This window comes from Botryllus schlosseri, chromosome 3 (genome assembly GCF_051294905.1).
Source record: "Botryllus schlosseri isolate E-star chromosome 3, Bs_hap1, whole genome shotgun sequence".
Taxonomy (NCBI): Eukaryota; Metazoa; Chordata; class Ascidiacea; order Stolidobranchia; family Styelidae; genus Botryllus; species Botryllus schlosseri.
In genome coordinates this window covers 22,321,006-22,340,709 of record NC_137238.1, presented here as the reverse complement: position 1 = coordinate 22,340,709, position 19,704 = coordinate 22,321,006, and the positions used below count along the sequence as shown (strand labels likewise).

At 40.9% G+C, this 19,704-nt stretch overlaps 1 long non-coding RNA gene across 1 annotated transcript in view; it reads right to left on the bottom strand.

The window, feature by feature from the left end:
* Nucleotides 1-3,172: 3,172 nt before the first annotated feature.
* The window catches only part of LOC145436102 (uncharacterized), a 423,401-nt gene continuing 406,869 nt past the window's right edge, over nucleotides 3,173-19,704 (bottom strand). Inside the window, exon 2 of the long non-coding RNA XR_013914172.1 lies at nucleotides 3,173-3,230. This is a non-coding gene — a long non-coding RNA (uncharacterized LOC145436102). The remainder of the gene's footprint in view (nucleotides 3,231-19,704) is intronic.

The following is a 19,704-nucleotide window of genomic DNA, read 5'->3' as shown; positions in this document are numbered from 1 at the left end:
AGTTTGTGAAGTGGAAGTTCTGTAATCCTCCAATCAGGAAGATAGCCTGAGGAATTTCGGGGCTGTTTTCACGGAGTATCAACATTTAATTTTCATAAAAGTTGAGTAAAACCCAAAATACATTTTCCGCTTTTAGAAGTAGTATTCATATTTCATATTCTATTCCCAGTATGATATACGTTGAGTTCTAATTAATATTAGTTCTTCTGTCTGGATACCATTCATGTTTATGTGTAAAAGCAAGTGTAGTAATGCCTTCAATTTCCGAAAATAAAGCTACACAATATGTCATTTTCACGATCCACCATATTTTTACAAACGTTTACTAATCGCGCAAAGTGTATACACCGAATCCTATACAAGTTTTCTGTATTGCTCTTCGACTAAGTTACGGGCCTTATAATATGGGGGAGTGCGCCATACCATGATATTTTCTAAGACGCGCTGTTCGAGTAAGCATAGGATTAGTATCGCATTTCCATAACAATACTATCATTTTCATCTCATGATGCGGACGATTGCTTATGCTGTCGAAAATTGAATACCTCCTGGTATGCATCAATATGAATCAAGCTCGGCACCTTTTGCACAGCTCAATTTGCATCTTTTGACAGTCCAAGCGAAGGAATTACGATCGTTTTCACAACTACTTACTTACTTGAGTAGATTTAGAATCACTCAATTCTACTTCTACTTCAAGTAGTTTTAGGTTGCTTATAGAAAAAGGTACTTCTGCACGTACTTGACTAAATTTTTCCGTCGCTACTTCTACTTCTACTTGAGTAGCTTCCTTAACTACCGTAATTTTCCAAGTATAGTACGCCCCCATGTATAATACGCACCCCTAAAATAGCATGCAAATTCTTGGAAAAACCCTGTACCCATGTATAGTACGCATCCTGCATTTCAGTACATGAATAGTTCCGATTTAGTACACGATGTCATTCTGCTTTTCGATGTCACTGTTGAACAATCATGACATAACGATCGCAAATCGTTATGCAATTAACGGGATTGCCTTTAAACCAGTGGTTCTTAACCTTGCCACCAGCGCCCCCCAGGGGCGCTGGCGATCTTGAAGGGGGGCGGAAACGCTCAGGGGGCGATATGGGGGGCGCTGGGCTCAGGGGGGCGGTATGGGGGGCGCTGGAGAAAAATGGCTTCGCAGTAGATGATGTGGTGATAGGACATATCCTTAATGAGTATTCAGAGCAAATTAACACCGAAAACGTCGTTACCTATAGCCTTCAAAATACATATAGGTTTAATTGTCCATGGGCGCCTAAATGACTGACACCGAATGTTCCTGTCTTGGCAATCAGAACCCCAGAAGACGAATTCCATCTGGCAGGGAAAAATTATATGTCAGTAAAGAAATATCAACCTGAAATCGTGTGCGTCTTTTAGTTTAGTACGATTGGGCGACAGGGATATTCCTGCTGGGCGATATCCCCGTTGAGCGATTCTATATTTTTTGATATTGCAGACAGGGGGTCAGGAAATAACATTATGCAACGAAGTCATACCAACGGGTTCGCCCGCCCGAATATGTTTAATTATTAGTAACGGGCCCTACAGTTTCCAAGAAACCTCTCAATGTTCGCTTTAAGTTTCGATTAGTCTGCGCACACTCAACGACTCACTGCGCTGACCCTTGGACAGCAGTGCGTAACGACTTAAAAAAGGTAATAACTCCGGATTTGTTGTGCGCAACGTAGATTTTCTGTGTGCAGAGACCGTGTCAGTACTGCGCACGTGCGCAGCTTACAGGGAACATTGCACCTCACTCAGCTCTACCGGTAAATGCGTTTACGTGAGCAGAGAGAGGATAAAAATTGATCTCAATTTACATGCAATTCCCGGTGATATTGACCAATTCAATCATTAATTAGTGAATTTTTTCGCACTTCGCGCGAATAGACGAGAATAGCTGCCTCAGTAAATGGACACCTAATGTAGATACCTAATAGGCTATCAGCAAATAGCGGACAGCCTAATGGGGGTCTGGGAGTGAAGTCCCCCGGAAGTTTGGTTTATCACCCGATGGGGCCCAGGACCAACGTTTTTAGTTTGGGGGGGCTGACGAAGTGCTGTTACGGCCCTGGTAACGAATAATTGTACTTGCGGGCACGCCCGAATATGTTTAATTAATAATTACGTGCCCTTTATTTTCCTATACAACAGCTCACTCAGTGCTACTGGTAAATCTGATTACGTGGGCTGAGAGGATAAAAAGTTTATATAGCGACTTATATATGTAATTACCACCTATTCATTCATGCATTATGGAAAATTTTGGTACTTAGGGCGACCAGGCCACACAAACTTTGCTGACCATCAAAATCACGATATGGGGTTCGTTGGGGCGAAGCCCTCAGAAGTTCGGTTTATCACGCTATGGGTGCGCAAGGCAATCGTTTTTAGGGGGGTTAACGAAGTGCTGTTACGGCCCTCCCTCATACTCATTGTCTTTATTACATTCCTTACAATATGAAGTTGGGGGGGGGGCGCTGGAGCACGATAATTTTTGAAAGGGGGCGCTGGAAGAAAAAAGGTTAAGAACCACTGCTTTAAACGATAGTAGATAGCAGCCAAAGCCTGCGAGGCCGGCGACGCGATCGTTCAGGCCAACGACACGTCATCTTGAGCACGAGATCTATTACAGGCGCGATTGCTAATCATTATACAATTAACGGCATTGTCTCTAAACGATAGTAGAGAGCAGCCAAAGCCTGCGAGGCCCGCGGCGAGATGGTTTAGGCCAACGAACCGACATCTTCCGCAAGACGTTATCACAGATGTGAGTGCTCGGTTATGTCGTGCGCACCAGGTCTGTTGGAGATGCGACTGATCAGTGATCACGCATGCGATTATATCTTGCGCACATGGACTCTTGTATACGTATATGCGATTGTTTGGGCCTGTCGTTGACGCGATGAATAAGCGAGAATTGCCGCGCGTTAGTGTTTATTACTGACCTAATTTCGCTCGCGTACAAACGGAAAACCAACTCAGCGGGAGATCGCGTGCTTGTGCACACGACTCTCGTTAATTGGCAACACGTTCGCCGCTAATTAGCTGCGCGTTACACTCTGTAATACGAATTACTGTGCACGACGGCTGATAGTGATGCGCGATTGGAAACAAACATGAAGAAAAGCGTGATTTCAAGTTTTTCATCGAGGGAGATTTTTTCAAGGCTTGTTGTACCCAAGTATAATACGCACCCCCTATTTTAGGGCAAAAAATCGTGAAAATTTTGCGCATTATACATGGAAAATTACAGTACTTTCACCACCTCTGCCATCAAGGCAATATATTTACTTACGATGGCCTTGTGCAGTTGCAAATTGAATATTTTGTTAGTTTTGTACGATCGATAGTATCTATAAGATCAGTAACATGGATTTGGACTTATATAACTGGACCAGGCAAAGCCAAATAAGCACGAATTACAAGGCGCGATGCCTCTACCGTGATGACGTAATCAGCGGCGGCCGTGAGTAATGCTTATAACGAAAACTTCCCAGACGCGGTGCGCTCGACTGCGTCAAGGTATCAGGCTTAGTAATGTCTTGTTTGAATGCCGAAATTTATATGTAAGACAACCACGTGGTCATTCACCATGGTAAGGATTATGTATAACGTCACATGAAAACGAAAAACAAATTTCTCTTTCACTTTTGAGAAATCCCGTAGACTTGTTAGAATATCATCGTCACCTTTCCCGCCTGAGCCTTCAGAGTAGCTCAGTTGGTTAGGCTGTTATTTCCTGGTCACGGCGATACATTGGGCATCGGTTCAAGTCCCGTTGTCCGCATTTAATGAGCTTTTTGGTTGATGCAATAAAATTTGGCTTGGAAGCCGACCGCGGGAGTAGGGTTCGAATATTATTCATATTTGCAATTTATTATGAATTTATTATGAATGTGTTGTTCGTTGCATTATTCAAATTCTGCACCACGAGGAACTTACTTAATTGCATTTTAGTTATGTATATGTTCTTGATTTTCAGAAGTCATAATATATGATTGAGTGAGTGGCCCTGTCTTCTTGAAATGTCGCTTCTTCTATATTGAGCGAACTTCTACGTGATATCAGTACTAAATAGTGGAATGTATATTGCCACAGCATAAAATATTATTCTGTGGATATTGGCTATATATCATCTTCTCGACCTATATCGTAAATTGAAACTCATCTCACCAGTCTCCCATCACTCCGATCATGGAACCGATCAGTAGTCCAAATGAATGCAACGATGCAGCGAAGACCGCCTTCCAGTCATCATTGCAGACCATGGAGTACTGTTAAATGGACGGCAAAGCGTTATGTTACCATTTTAAGCCCACGCTGCGGTATCCGACTGTATCGCAAGAGATTCATTGCAACGCTTCCAAGAACATTCTCATTTATCCTAACTATATGCTGACCACAAAAATCCGTTTAGAGCTATCCATGGAGGTGGACCAGCGTCTCCGGGCTCACCTGCGTTGCCGTCCTGCTCGCCGAAGCGCCAATCTCCGAGTCGAGACTGTGTAATATGAACTATATTCCCGTTAAGCCTCCGTGTGGGCTTAGACGAGCAACGCCCCAATCGATAACTGCGCTCGTATGTTCCTTAGGGTAGACTGACCCATTTGCAACTTCTGCTCATATGAAACCCTTCTCCGCTTCGACTTCAAAATCTCTCATTCAAATATTTGCTACTGCGACTGTGGGCTACCGGTAGCCCGCGGGCACCGCGCTGCTGCCACCTGATTTAGTGGAATTGGGATAACCAGTTCGCAAGATATACTGATCGCACCGAGAAATCACGAAGTCCTACTACGTGGCTTGATTAATGCAGGTCTTATAATATCAATATGATTTTCAACTAGAGAAAACAAGGTGCTCACGACAAATCTCAAGTAGAAAACTTCGATTTCTTGTCACAATCGTATGGCTTATATTAGGATCGTGCCAACGCTCGCCTTCTTTGTGTGAACCTCGGATATTTGGAGGTTCGCGTTCGCGGACGAAACTTGGTAGGTTTTGCACTGTGAACCTTTTTCGTTATTACAATTTCTCGCGTTATCATAGCACCATTGGTTCAAAATATTGGAACAGCTCTCCGCATGACGCTGGTAGCATGCACCTTTACTATTTCTTTGCTTTTGCAACATTAGGCTTAGTTAGGAAAGTTTGCTCGGAATATTCAGATGTGAATATTTAGTGACTTTCGGCTGTGAGCTTGGTCCGCAATCACACAACATGAAGAACGAAATACACTACATGCGGCGAGATGGCGTAGTGGTATGAACTGCAACAGCAACACGCAAATGTTGCGGTTTCGAGTTCGAACGCAGTGACCACAGAATCCCTTTCCAAGGTTCATCTAGGGCAGCGGTTCCCAACCGGTGGGGAATCCCCCACTGGTGGGAATTCAATGGTTTCTGGGGGGGGGGGGAATAGACGCATTTGTTGAACATTATATACATGATAGTCTACATATTCACGGAGACACATGCGCGATTACCGTTACCACAAATATCTGTGTATGAATTATCGCAGTTACCTACTCAAACAAAATGAAGATCAACATACCGCGCTTGAGCTATTGCAAGATTCATGCCACGAGACATATGGGTTAATGGTTACCAGTTAACTGCTCTGGAATGTATGTATCGAAATTATATTGCGTGTTGTTCACAAAAACTCATTTTAAACTCTGGGCAACCAATCATGCTTCAAAGACGCATCCAGTATGTCATACTGCCCGCCGACTGGAGAAGTTGCCCGCCCCTGCAGTATGACGTCAAATAACGCTTTCGCTAAATTTTGAGGGTTACCGGGATCGGTTCACAATACGTTTTATGTTGCAATTAGGCTATATGCGATTGTCTTGCGTACTGGTATGGTTGTTTGTCTTGTTTACTCAAACTCGCAAATAGTTGCTCCGTCATGACAAAAATAAAAGGAAATACGACGATAGTTTTGAGTAGTGGGGAATGAAGACTCGGAATAAATCTGATGAGGGGAATGATGACAAAAAGGTTGGGAACCACTGATCTACGGCCTAGGCCCCTCCTCACTCGCAATCGGATCTGTGTAATCGGTGTCATAAAAAAGTCCAGAACTGGGCCAAGTTACAAGTCGGAAGATACGAAATCATAATAAAGAATATTAGTCTGGTGTAAGTGCCCAATGACCAATGTAGTCAAAACACCATGAATACCACAAACCAGACTTGTACAAACTAACCATTTTTTTAGTTAGTTGATGGTCAACTAACTAACGGTTTTTTGAGTAGTTCTGGTTTTAGTTGCTGATTTCGAAAATTGAGTAGTTGTAGTTCTAGTTCTTGTTGCGGATTTTAAAAATTCAGTAGTTCTAGTTCTAGGTCCAGTTCTAGTTGCACATTTGAGAAAGATATTAGTTGCTGAGCAACTAGAAAACATGTGTCGTTGTTTTGAGCGAATTGAGATGCCGGTGTTCTGTTGAATAATGTTTGTGCAATGTGCAGCCATTGCTTGCTCAGAGCCATCACTGCTAACAGTGACGTAGCCAACGGGTGGCTTTTTGGGATCGGAATCACTCCAATTTCAACTCGAAACCCCGTTCTTTTAAAATGTCGATTCAATATTTGATATTTCCGATCAAATCAAAATTGATGTGTTGACTATGGGAGAATGAAATCCAGTTCTGTACGGTTCTTAACCTTTAATTACTTGAAGACCCCTACGTCACAGATGGGCAACTATTTTTCTGAGAATGACAAGCAAGAAGTACGATAGCGAGCTAAGTCAAAAGTTTGCACTATATTATGCGGTGTATTAATTTCTAATAATTTATAAATTCAAAGCAATGAATTACGTGGTTAACACAAGCTTCCGGGTGGATGTGTTACCATCAGGGAACTTCAAATTTAGAGTTAAAGTACAAAAATAATATTTAACCAACGTAATTATTCAAAACAATGGTTAACAAGAAACATTGGTAACTCTTTTCAATCACATCAACGCCTAAACACGTCCTTCGATTAAGACACCAAAATGAATGGGATGCTACAGCTTGGTCACTATATCCCGAGCGGTGTGTAGCTCGGTAAAATCGTACTGTTGTTTTGTTAATTTCGCTCGCAGGTTATCCAAATTCGTCTTCTCGCGGCCTGAGTCGAATAACTGCTTTCTTATGTCATAATCCCGACTTGAATTAATCCATGTTATGTCGACGATATTTTCAATATAGATTACGCCAGGGATCGACTAATCCTGACATGCGTGGCAAAAGTGACACGCAAGGTGACTCTTCATGACACGTTAAATGATTTGATGTGCATTATTATAACCATGTTTCTTGCTAAAACAGAAACAAAACTATGCAAAATGGAAAAAGCTCGAACGTAAATCCAAATTATTTCGTAAATCATCATCAAGTGAGGTATTTTGGGACAGATTTCATTTTTCTTCAAAATGTTCTCCACAATTTCTGCATATAGTCCGTGTTTGGCCAGGTCTGCGTTTTGCTAATCTACAAGCCATCGGGGTACCCCTACTTTTCAGTGAGTCACAAAAAAATAGTCTACCACATGGGTGCAAGTGTGCATAACATATGTGTTGTAATCTGTAGAACTACTAGTAAAGCTAGTCAGGCAGACTTGTACAAACTAAACCCAATTATTTAGTTGATGTTGAACTAACTAACGGTTTTTTTAGTAGTATTTCTAGTTCTAGTTGCGGATTTTAAAAATGGACTAGGTCTAGTTCTAGTTCTAGTTGCGGATTTTAAAAATTGGGTGGTTATGGTTCTAGTTGTAGTTGCGGATTTTGAAAATCGAGTAGTTCTAGTTCTAGTTGTAGTTGCGAGTTTTAAAAATTGGGTAGTTCTAGTTATAGTTCAAGTTGCTCTTTTTGAGAATATAGTAGTTTGTACAAGTCTGTCATAAACAATAAGAACAATACATGTACAGTACATAGTCGGCGAATTGTGCTTATTCAACTAATCATATTGACGTCAACAAAATTCACGCGAAGAGTGAATCGTTTCCTAATGTAAATAATCTAGCTGGTGTACGGGATCCCTTTTGATTTGGTGTGGTAATTGTATCATGAAAGCCAAATCGGTCAGATCGGGGTGTTGGCTACAGCATAACTTGTTTTTGAGGTATTATCCGAAGCAAGTATAGAAATATGTTTTTCACTCTGATCAATTGCAATATAGCAATAGTCTTACGGTTTATGAATACAATGTCCGGTCTAGCCTGGACTGTTATCGATATGCTTACATTCCTTGACAAGTCCCCGTCCAAGTCGTTGGCAAAGTGACGGAAGATATTGAGTTTATGGAATTAGGATAGCATTTTATTGTTCCAGTTGATACATTTGGTAATGATTAAAAAGTCAGCGTTTACTCGATCATCGTCGCATAATGTTGCGTGAGTCGCCGTTAAGTATCGTGTACACCAAGGGTGACAAATTCAAATTACGTCGTGGGCTGAATTCAAACCTTCATATTGCTTCAAATCCAAAACTTTTTTGTCTTGTAGAATTGCGGCTACTTGTTGGAATCGAACCAAATTTGGCGTGCAGAGTTTTTTTTAGCTAACCTAACAATTTATCAAGTTGCCAGTGAAATTAGATAAAAGGTTATTTTTGAACACCCCTACATTGCAGAAATGTTTGCGATTTCGCATTTCATTCGGTAATCTTGATTTCGCTAATCAATTATAATCAAGCCTTCTTGTATAGGCTGTTCTCACCCATCATATAAAGCGTCTGCGAATCAACAATTCTTGGTTATTTACGTTGTCGCAAAATTTATTGTAAATTTTACTTACGTTTCTTACTTTAGTCCTAAGTTATTACGTGCATTCGGTTGTACGTTGATATTGCTGTGCTACGTGTCGGATATCGTCATTCGGTTGTATGTCGCTGTTAATGTTCAACGTGTCTGCTATCTTCATGCACTTGTATGTTGTTGTTGCTACACTATATCCAGCTATCCTTATTTGAATCGGACTTGGACATTTTATTAAACTAATGGAATAGGTGTATGAGTTACAACCATTGGACAGGCTTCGGCGCAGGATTCAGACTGCCGCGCAGATCAGTGTATTTGTACATTAAACGCACGTGCATATCGCATGATTTGAATTACCATGTGGTATTCGATTTATGCCGCGGTATAAGTCTGAGGTAGGTTCGAGTTTCGTGTGCCATGAGTGTATATTCATACCCGTATATCGTGGGTGGTACAGGGGAGGAAATTCTCTTTACGCTAACAGTGTGAAAGTTCGTGTTCACGTTCGCGTTTACATAGAACATTTCGAACCTTTCAAAAAGATTCGAGTTCACACGAACCAGAATCTTTCAGGGGTTCGCACCATCCCCAGCTCATAGCGTCACGCATGACTATTGTCCATGCTGAGAGGGACTTTTGTATCAACTCATTGTGAGTTGAAAGTAGTGCCAAGTTCGCAGTTATGTTCAGCATGTCTTTCGTATCATCTCTGATAGAATATGCCCCGTAATATATCATATAGAGCGATTTATACTACTCATCTATTTCTGGCGAAGGATCAATAGAAGTCGAGCGCCGAAGCATCCAACAACAACAGGAGTCGAATGAATTGGATCAATATGAATTTACTTTATTCAAATTGTAGTTCAACAGTTATGACGACTACACTTTATATCAGGGGCGGGCAACTTTTCCAGTCGGGTCGCCGGATCAAGGGCGTAGCCAGAAAAAATATTGGGGGGGGGGGGGTAAAAAATTCGATGGCGTAAATTAACTACCCCCTTAAAGATAAGGTGAAAAACGATGGTATTGGGCCCTTATTGGCTGAATAACACAACATCTGGGGCGATCGTTATACATATATTCCACTCACAGACATAAAGTGATGTGATAGTATAATGATTGTGAAAACCTCTGGCGTCAACACTTTCGCGCGAAGCGCTAGAAGTTTTTATGGTTAATGGATGAAATTGGTTCATTAATACGTTTTCATTATCAGATTTACCGGTAGAAGTGGTGTCATCGAACATTCAGGGGGCATTTGAACATATGTTAATAGCACACGGCAATACCATTTAGAGTTTCTAAAGTATGGGCGTCCGACGGGACAGTTGTCATTTATTGCTGTTGCTGCATGACTTGCGGAGAAAGCTGTCACCACTCAAGAGATCGCTCACACGCAAGGTCGTAGCCAGAAGAACAATTTTTTATGGGGGGGCGGGGGCAATTTTTTTATGAGTTCAGGGGAGCTCCCCCGTGGTAACACCTCGCAAAACCGTACATCCTGCCATGGACAATTTCATCAATACCATTTATACATACGATTCTTAGACGCACACACACACACATACATACCCTGTGGAAGCTTTCAGTACCAACTATAGCTTGTATTAGGCGATCGTTTCACGGATGTGCCCAAATCGCTGACATTAAGTGATGAACAATCAGTGTGAATTTCGGGCCTAGTCGAGCGGAGCTTAAGTTTTTTTTTAATAAATAAAATAATTTGATCAATGATATAGCTGTGTGTATATGAGCAAGTGGTGTCCATTAGTAGCCTATTATTACTTCGTTGAAGCACGGTTATTTGGTAACCTCAAGTAAAGATTGACACCACATTAAAGATTGGAATCGCCGATACATACCAGACCAAATTAAAAAAACTCCTTTGATCAGACTCGTGCGATTTCAAATTAACACTTTTTAAAGGGGAGTAGTGATATTTGCCTGTGCCAGTCGCATTTATATCGGAGGGGTCTGATTACAGGGACAGGATTATTAGGCGCCAGCCATTTAAGCACCCGAAACCTATATCGAAGACTTTGGAATATATGTGCCGGTTTGATGGCCATTAATCATTTCGGGAGCTCACTTTGCGAGGTCGCATGTAGCCTACTTTATATGCCTTCGTGTGTCCCCGGAACGGAAATTGACGGAATTAACACTCCCCAGCCCCCATACTAAACTGACACCCCTTTCAATCAACCCAACTACCTCGGGCTACTCTAGTGTGTTCGACTGGCGCTGTTGTATTATGATAATTAGGAATGCAGCTGAATTCAATTATGTGTATTTGAGGAAGATTTTTTTTTCGGGATACCGATAATAAAATCAAGCCGTGTACGGACGCTAAATCGCGCGAAGCACGAACAAAATTTTTAGGTTGCATTCAGCTTCCCAAAAATACTGTAAGATTTATTGATTTTACAAAAAGTTTCCTGAACTTTGGGGGGGGGCGATCGCCCCTTTCCCTCCTCCCTGGCTACGTCAATGGGCCGGATATGGGGAAGTGAAGGACTTGGCGGGCCGAATTCCGTAATTGATAAATCGCGTATTTATCCACCTATACAAGAAATAAATCGCATTTAATGTAAACTTAAAATTTAAACCATATAGCCACTAAAAACAGTATTTACTGAATTTATTAACGGTATGTATTTCAATAGCTGTGTAAGTCAATGAGACATCTGTAGTCTCTCGAAGCTTTCAACAAGCTCTTGAAACTATATGGCTACATGTCGGACGGATAAGCCCTTAGTAAATGCACAATTGTACATGAACTTCAGTTAGATTGAATCGCAACTTTGTCTTGGTAATGTTCATGGTCGAAAATATTTGCTCACAAATTAATATAGACCCTCGGGTCACATTATAATATATGACCCAAAACTATCTGTGGGCCGCTCAAAATATCGTCATATGTTACCCGCCCCTATGCTTTATATTAGGCATAAAGCTTCGTAAATCGAGTAGGAATTGCTCGCTATCGCGTACGTCGTAAGCTATGTAAACGTCAATATCGCTAATCCAATAAGTACGAACCTTCATACGAACATTCTCTTCGGCAGGAGGAAGTGAGAATGAGATCCCATATAGGCAATCGGCGACCGTTGAATCATTACCGGATTGGAAAACCTGTGGCCAATCTTCAACAGCATATCTGCTATAGTTTCGTTGGTACATCTTACAGCCATTTCGTACCATTTCGTGACGTTGGTTACGCACCGGCGGCGTTATCGACGAAATAATCAGCTGTGTGATTGTTTCATTCTGAGAAAGATTTTGCGCTACAATTTACTGACAGTTATCAATTTGGACTGGGAAGGGTTTACCAATAGATAGATGTTATCGACAATCAGTTTATGCAAGGGACTGGGCACTTTCCACGAATGGATACGATTTCGCAAAGCCCTAATTTGAACATCTGTGCATTTCGATCAATTGATGCAGTGAATAGTAAACTTCAACCATATCAAGTCACTGTTTTCAAAAATGAATTCCTTACCTTAGTTGTATAATTGTAATACTCTGGAGGATATGTGCAATAATGTTCAACCTTTGACTGAGTGATGGCTAAAGGCATGCCGACGTAGGCATTAGGAATTGCCGAGAAAAACGATATCAACACAATAAGCTTCTGATAACGGCCCCATCCCCTGGCCGCCCTCAGAGCTTCATCAAAGTTTAATCCTTCCTCTTTCTCCATTAGGTTAGATAGCTGTGTCAGTAGAAGCTAGGCGATTGTATCAATGATGTTTGAGTCGAGTACAGGCGTCGGCAACCTTAATCATACAAAGAGCGATATGAACATATTTTCGATCACACAGAAACAACCAGTAGCCGCCCTCTATGTTTCTTCCATAAATGACGATCACTATATATGGTGTAATTTTGCCCATGCCAAAGTACATACGAAATCCCAGACTAGAACAGTAATCCACAACATCTCGATCCGACATCTTGTCTGTAGAAACCGTGGCAGATCTAGCATAATGACAAAACGACTTTCAAACTTTGATGGTCACAGTGTACAGTGTGGCTAATGTTGTCGACGCTAACGCATCGTTAGTAAATCAAAAATAGATAGGCAACGATTAACATAGGCCAAGTTTATCTAACGACTGCATACTGCTGTTTCGCGTATTTATTCAAATAGCTTCAGTAGTCTATAGCCCCGCTGGTGACATACAATCACCTAAATGGTATTCTCCGGGGATATGCAGTTTCGTGACTGACTCTATCGATACGCGAGTATTTCCGTGCATGAATTCACTGTGTGCATCCTGTTGCTTTGGGCCATGATAAATCAACTGCTGTGGTATATCCGTGAAATTGAATATCGTTTCCGTGCATAAGTCTGATTTTTCACGTGTCGCCTGGAATCCTGTCTCGTGCAACGAATCACTGTTATGGTATATCGGTAAATGTGATACGAGAGATCAACGTTTCGTAAGTTGTATGTTGTTGTTGAGTTAACCGTGTACGGGTTAAGTAGACATGCGTTCAAGTAGACATGATGGATACAGTCGCTCTATCAACAATACATAGTCAACTAACTATGTATGCATCTGTCGGTGAAGTGTCGTATCGGGGCCTACAATAACCTGCGACATTATCTGGACTTGCAATATCGGGGAGGCCGACGCTCGCAAAACAGACATCAGCGATCGCTTATGATTTCGCTTTTCGCAACTTATAGGCGCCTACGTTCAGATAAGTCCAACAAAGCCGCATAACAGACGAAACTAGTATTTTCGCTTTCAAAAACTCAAAGTTACAATAGTGAGTGTCTAAGATACCGTTATCCACTTTTAACAGAAATAAGCTGTGTATAGCAATAAGGACCAAACTTGTTAATGTTACGTATTTGTTGCATGGTAAAATCAATCCAAGCTGGTACATTCTACATTGATATCGTTTTCATAAGCAACTATAGTCGCAAAAACAAAGAATATGCTTATGGTCATACAGCTTCGACCTCAAATTCGGTGAGTCAAATGCATCAATTAAGTGTGGAAGCTACAACTTGCTCAACTGCCGTTTTTGAAAGTCCTTCACACCATCTTTTCAAAATATCGAAATCTTACGGTTTATTGATTTGATCAAAAATTATGAAAATGATGATGATCATTTCGCACAGAGGCAGTAACCAGCTTCTGCTTGCGATTGCAATATATGTTCACAATGAATCTGCTCTCCAATTTTAGAGCTCGTATTGATGACTAGATCATGCAATGCCTGGGCTGCGTTGCATTGCAAAACAAATTCGACAGCTTCTCTCACTAAGACTTGGGATTAGAGCAGATGATTGTATCAGAACTATCCAGCATTGAAAAACTGGATGCAACAAACATGGCGAGTGGTTCTGAAGTAGAGAGTAATCCCCTTCCAGAAAGTAAGTCGAAATAGCATGAGCTTGTTTATGTGTGTTGAACACTAACATTCTGCTCCCAGAACTTATAATGTCAATTTTCGGCTTGGAACGGAGCAGTATTATCTTTTTAAAATGGTTAACACCTTACCGACCAGAAACCACCCCACTCATATGCCTGTACTGTGAGAACCTCCTTTTAATGAGGTCACTTTGGAATTTTCTTGGAATCACATATTCATACCCTCTGCTGACAAGTCCGCCATAAGCATCGATTTCGACTGCAGAGTTTCAATCAGTGATTTGAATGTTTATTTGGACGGGTAATTATTTTGAATACTGCATCCGTTCCATCTGATAAGCCGATTAGGAAATTGGTTTTATCATTTATGTGAAACAATTTCTTCAGCCAATGGACTTGCTGAATACCTCTGACAGCTATTGACAATTGTCCACCCCGCATTAATAAGGCTCAAGAATGTAGCCTTATCTTCCCTGTGAGACCGGTAGCTTTTGCAGGCTGCAATAGTCGAATCGCGGAAGAGAGCGAGAGTTAAATTAGCATTTTGCTTGGTATTGCTCGGATGCATGAAAGCATACGTCAATTTTGGCTGGTGCCTTACGCAAATTCTCGCTCGCATCGAATGGAAGGGACTGGTTTTTTCTCCCAACGTAATTTTGTTTCGCAGGTCAAAGTCTTTGATGTACTTTTATTCAAAGTTCAGTACACAAATTACAGAATTCGCAGTTGACCCCAATCGCGCCTATTCACGGAAGATATTTATATGTTTCCTGACTACAAGCCATAACGTTGAAAGCGAAACGACGGAATGTTTTGCCCAGTTGTCAAATATCCAGATTTACTACGATACACACAACATTTCTTGACCCTTAATATGCCTTAAGTCAAGCCAAAATTACCCAGTATACAGTTATTCGAAATTCGTTGTAAGGAAGGTCTCATGAAATATCACCATGAATTCTTGACTGGTGGTCGTGTGCGAGCATAACACCGCAACATAATGTGTTATTTACCAACTGAATAAAGGTAGCATATGTCATTTTATATGCTAGTCAAAACGGCTGCTAAACATAACTTAGTCGCTACTGCATTCGAACACATGCAGTCTTCACTGTAGTATTAACTAATCCCGGCACGATTTCATAATAACTCTAACGCAACGACTACCTCGAAATCTTTGCCTAAAATTGTTAGTCATCTGCTGTACAGAGAAGCGCAATCGGAAATGCACTATCGGTTGCTGAGTAATGGAGTATTGTGGTTTCAAAATGGGAGTCGTCTAGTCGATATCGACCTCCCCGATCTTGCAGGTATTTTGTACCAGATGAGGCCGATATGAACAACGAAATTCCAGTAGTTTCTATTGATAATCACCCCGATATTGTCGTATACCAAATTTATTTAACTCGCGCAGCGTTCAGCAGCGATATCGTGCGGATGTTTATGCTTGCGATTTTGCTGTGGAGTAGAGATTTAGATCACTGCATGCGATCACAGGCGGCTCGCAGGCAAAACGCTTCAAAGCTTACTGATCTCTCATTATACGTCACAATTAATTTATAATGCAATGTCGTACACAAGTTACGTTTATTACTATTAGGCCAACGATATTCACGGTCTCCATCTGGCACTAAACACTTCCAAAAGCTAACAGACCGATGATCATAGAACATACATTAGCGATCATGTACGATTTCGCTTCTCGCCACCAGACACCTTCCCTCAGATAAGTCTAACAAAGCCATATAACAGGTGAAATCTATACTTTCTCGTAAGAAAACACAAAGTGACACTGACAGCGTGACAGATGCAGTTATCCAACAATCTCAGAAGTAAGCAAGATAGCGAGAATACGCCGACTTGCTCATGTAATGTATTTATTAGGGATGGTGTGAACCTCTGAAAGGTTCAGGTTCGTGTGAACGCGAACCTTTTTGAAAGGTTCTGTGTGAACACGAACGTGAACTTCATGACGTCACGTGACGTCATATCGCTAATTCCAAGCCTATCTTTCAATGAAATGATAGCCTATATATTAATGTACACGATACCTAGCGACGACTCAGGCCACATCAAACTCCATGTTGGCGTTTTCAACGTCACTAAATGTATCAACTGAGGCAATCAAAGGATATAATAGGCCTACTCCTATAAAATCAATATCTTCTGTCACTTTGCCAACAATTTCAACGAGGACTTACCAGGGAATATAAGCTTACGCCTTAACGGTTTAGGCCAGACCGGACAATGTGTTCGGCGTCTAAGTATTGCTACATTAATATTGAGCAGAGTGTAAAGCAGGTTTCTATACTTGCTACCGATATTACCCCATTAACAAGTTATACAGCAGTAGCCAACACCTCAATCGCAAGGATTTGGTTTTATTGATGCAGTAAAGTTATGAAGTCAAGATTGACCTCGTACGCCAGCTAGATTTTTTGCACCAGAAAACGATATCACTCTTAATGATTGGTTGAATAAGCATCATTCGCTGACTACGTATTTCAATCGTGATGTTGTGTGATTGCGGGTCAAACTCATAGCAGAGAGTCACTAAATATTCACAAACGGAAAGCTGGATATTTCGAACAAACTTTTGTAACCAAGCAAGCATAACTTTTGAGATTGTCAAGGTGCATGCTCGTTTAGTGTTAATTTTTAATGCTGCCAGCGCCATGCAAAGAGTGGCCCGCAGTTGAAATGCAATAAATATGAACCAAAGATGTTATAATGAAGTGAAAATTGTAATATATGAAAAAGGTTCACAGTGCAGAACCTACCAAGGTTCTGTTGTGAACGCGAACCTCTAAATTTCCGAGGTTCACACACAGAACGCGAACGTGAACCTCATGTTCACACCATCCCTACTATTTATTGCATGGTAAAACTAATTGAATTACGTGAAGAATATAGTGGTACAATTTCATTATAACTACTAACAAAAACGAACGTGCCATATCAGCTTCGACCACAAGTACTGTTAAGTAAATGTATCACTGATGTACGCAAGCAACGTCTTTATTGCTTAACTGCCGTTTTTCTAAGTCCTTCACAGCATCTTTTCTATCAGAAGCATTTACCAGCTTCTGCTTGTTATTGCTATATATCTTCACAATTATTCTGCTAACTAATTTCAATGCTCGATCTCTATAATCAGCCCCCTGCCCCACAGACGATACAAAACAAATTCGCCAGTTTCCCTCACCACAACGTGCAAGAGCAGGTGATTATATTAGCGCTATCTATGATTGAATAACTGGATACATCAAACTTAGCGAGTGGTTCTGAGGGAGCAGTATAGTCGAATCCAGGCTTACGATGTAGGCCTACTCTTGATCAGTAGGCTATTGATTATGTCATTGCCCAAGTCAAAATAAAATAACGTTAACTCTAACTTCGAATATTGTAACAGATAAATACCAACATAAATATATTAATTATTGTGCCATAGTAACAGAAATGTCCAATCGCCGAACAATCCATTTGTGTTACAGAGGTGGAGTGTATACAACTACGTATAGGCCCACTCGCCACTTCTAATTGGCGATAATAACATATATGAAGGAATATCAGAGTACCCGGTGTTACTGTGGGCATTTCATGTTTTGTTAGGGGGTTCAATAATTTGGGAACCGTATTTGTATTCGCTAGATGGCGCATTCTTGACTATACATTTCTTTGTTTTGTCTAAGAGAATATTCTGGATATAGCTGTTATTCTTATATAGAGGTTTCCAGCAGTTGAGTAATGCTTTCTTTTTTGTAATCATGAAGGTTTTGCCGACTTTTACTATACTTACACAACTGCCTCCGTTTCCTCTTGACGATTTCTAAGCGGAATCTACTTCTTACGATTTATATTTGTGAACTCGAATTATGGAATATGTTTGTAACACTTAACGAGTGAAATTGTCATAAATAAAACGGACAAAATAGCTTCCCGATAACGAGAACTGAATGTATTTTCGAAAATCGCATCTCCTCGTAGTATACCATTTGTCATTTTGCATTAGTCAATCCGGTAGTCCGTCGTGCTGCCGATAATTAATTTTTGAACCAATCAATGCGAAAACGGTACAGATTTTGTACAATTTCAAGCATTACGGGCCCATTTGTAATCGATGCTTTCTGTGTACGGCTTGGCATTGCAGTGCATCTGCCTGAAGTTAACGGTTCAGGGTTGGAAATATAGTTTTATAAATCATCATTGCGAATATCACACCGTGTGTATATGATGGACTGCACATTGCACAGTCAATGAGAAATAGCCTACCCATGAGGTCGACCGTCAGGACCAAAAGTGTCGCCTGCGGTCGCAGTAGAAAATATTCAAATAAGAGATTTGAAGGTTGCAGTGGAGAAGGGTTCCATAGGAACAGCAGTTGAACATGGGTCAGTAGACCTCAAGGAATATGCGAACGCCCTTTTCGATCGGGGCGTTGTTCGTATTGGCCGCCGCGGAGGCTTAATTGGAATCTAATTTATATTCCCGGGCCGCGACGTGGAGATTGGCGCTTTGTCGTCCAGTACGGCAGACAGACTTGTACAAACTATCCATTTAGTTAGTTGACGGTCAGCTAACTAACGGTTTTTTTAGTAGTTCTAGTTCTATTTTAATTGTAGTAGCGGATTTTAAAAATAGAGTAGTTCTGGTTCTAGTTTTAGTTGCGGAGTTTGAAAATAGAGTAGTTCTAGTTCTAGTTGCAGATATTGAAAATTGAGTAGTTCTAGTTCTAGTTGCAGATTTTCAGAATCAAGTACTTCTAGTTCAAGTTGCACATTTGAAAAAAAAAAATTAGTTGCCGAACAATTAAAAAGCACGTGTCATCGTGTTGCGTGAATCTATAGATACCGGTGTTCTGTTGAATGATGTTAGTGTCGCCATTGCTAGCTCAGAGCTATCACTACTAACAGTGGCGTATAGCCAGCGGGTGGGTTTTGGGGGTCTAAATCTCTCTCCTTTCAAACTCGAAACCGCGTCATTTTGAAATGTCGATTCTATGTCAGATATTTCCAAAAAATAAAAATTTATGTGTTTCCCATGAGGAATGAAATTCAGTTCAGTACAGTTCCTGGCATTTAATAAATTGGGAACTCCTACCCCAGAGGTTGGCAATTATTTTTCTTAGAGTAAGAAGCAGGAAATAAATAGGTGGGCCAAGTGAAAAGTTTGCACTATATTCTGCGGCGTATTAATTTCTAATCATTTCTAATAATTGAAAGCACTGAATTACGTTGTTAACACAAGCGTATGAGTGGATGCATTACTATTAGGCAATTAGGAAGTTGGAGTTAAAGTAAAAGAGTCACTCAGGATATCAGCTCAGTCGATGGAGTTTTCAGAAATCCATAGCAATGCATCGAATATTGCTCTCAACTCAATTGAGAAGATTGAAAATGACTCGACTTGACTCGAGTCTAAACTATAAAAGTGAGATTGACTTGTGACTCGAGTCTTGTGAGTTGGTTACAACCCTGGAGACGCTGGTGTGAGTCCCAGAGAGTTATGTGTTCTTGGTAAGGAGCAGAAA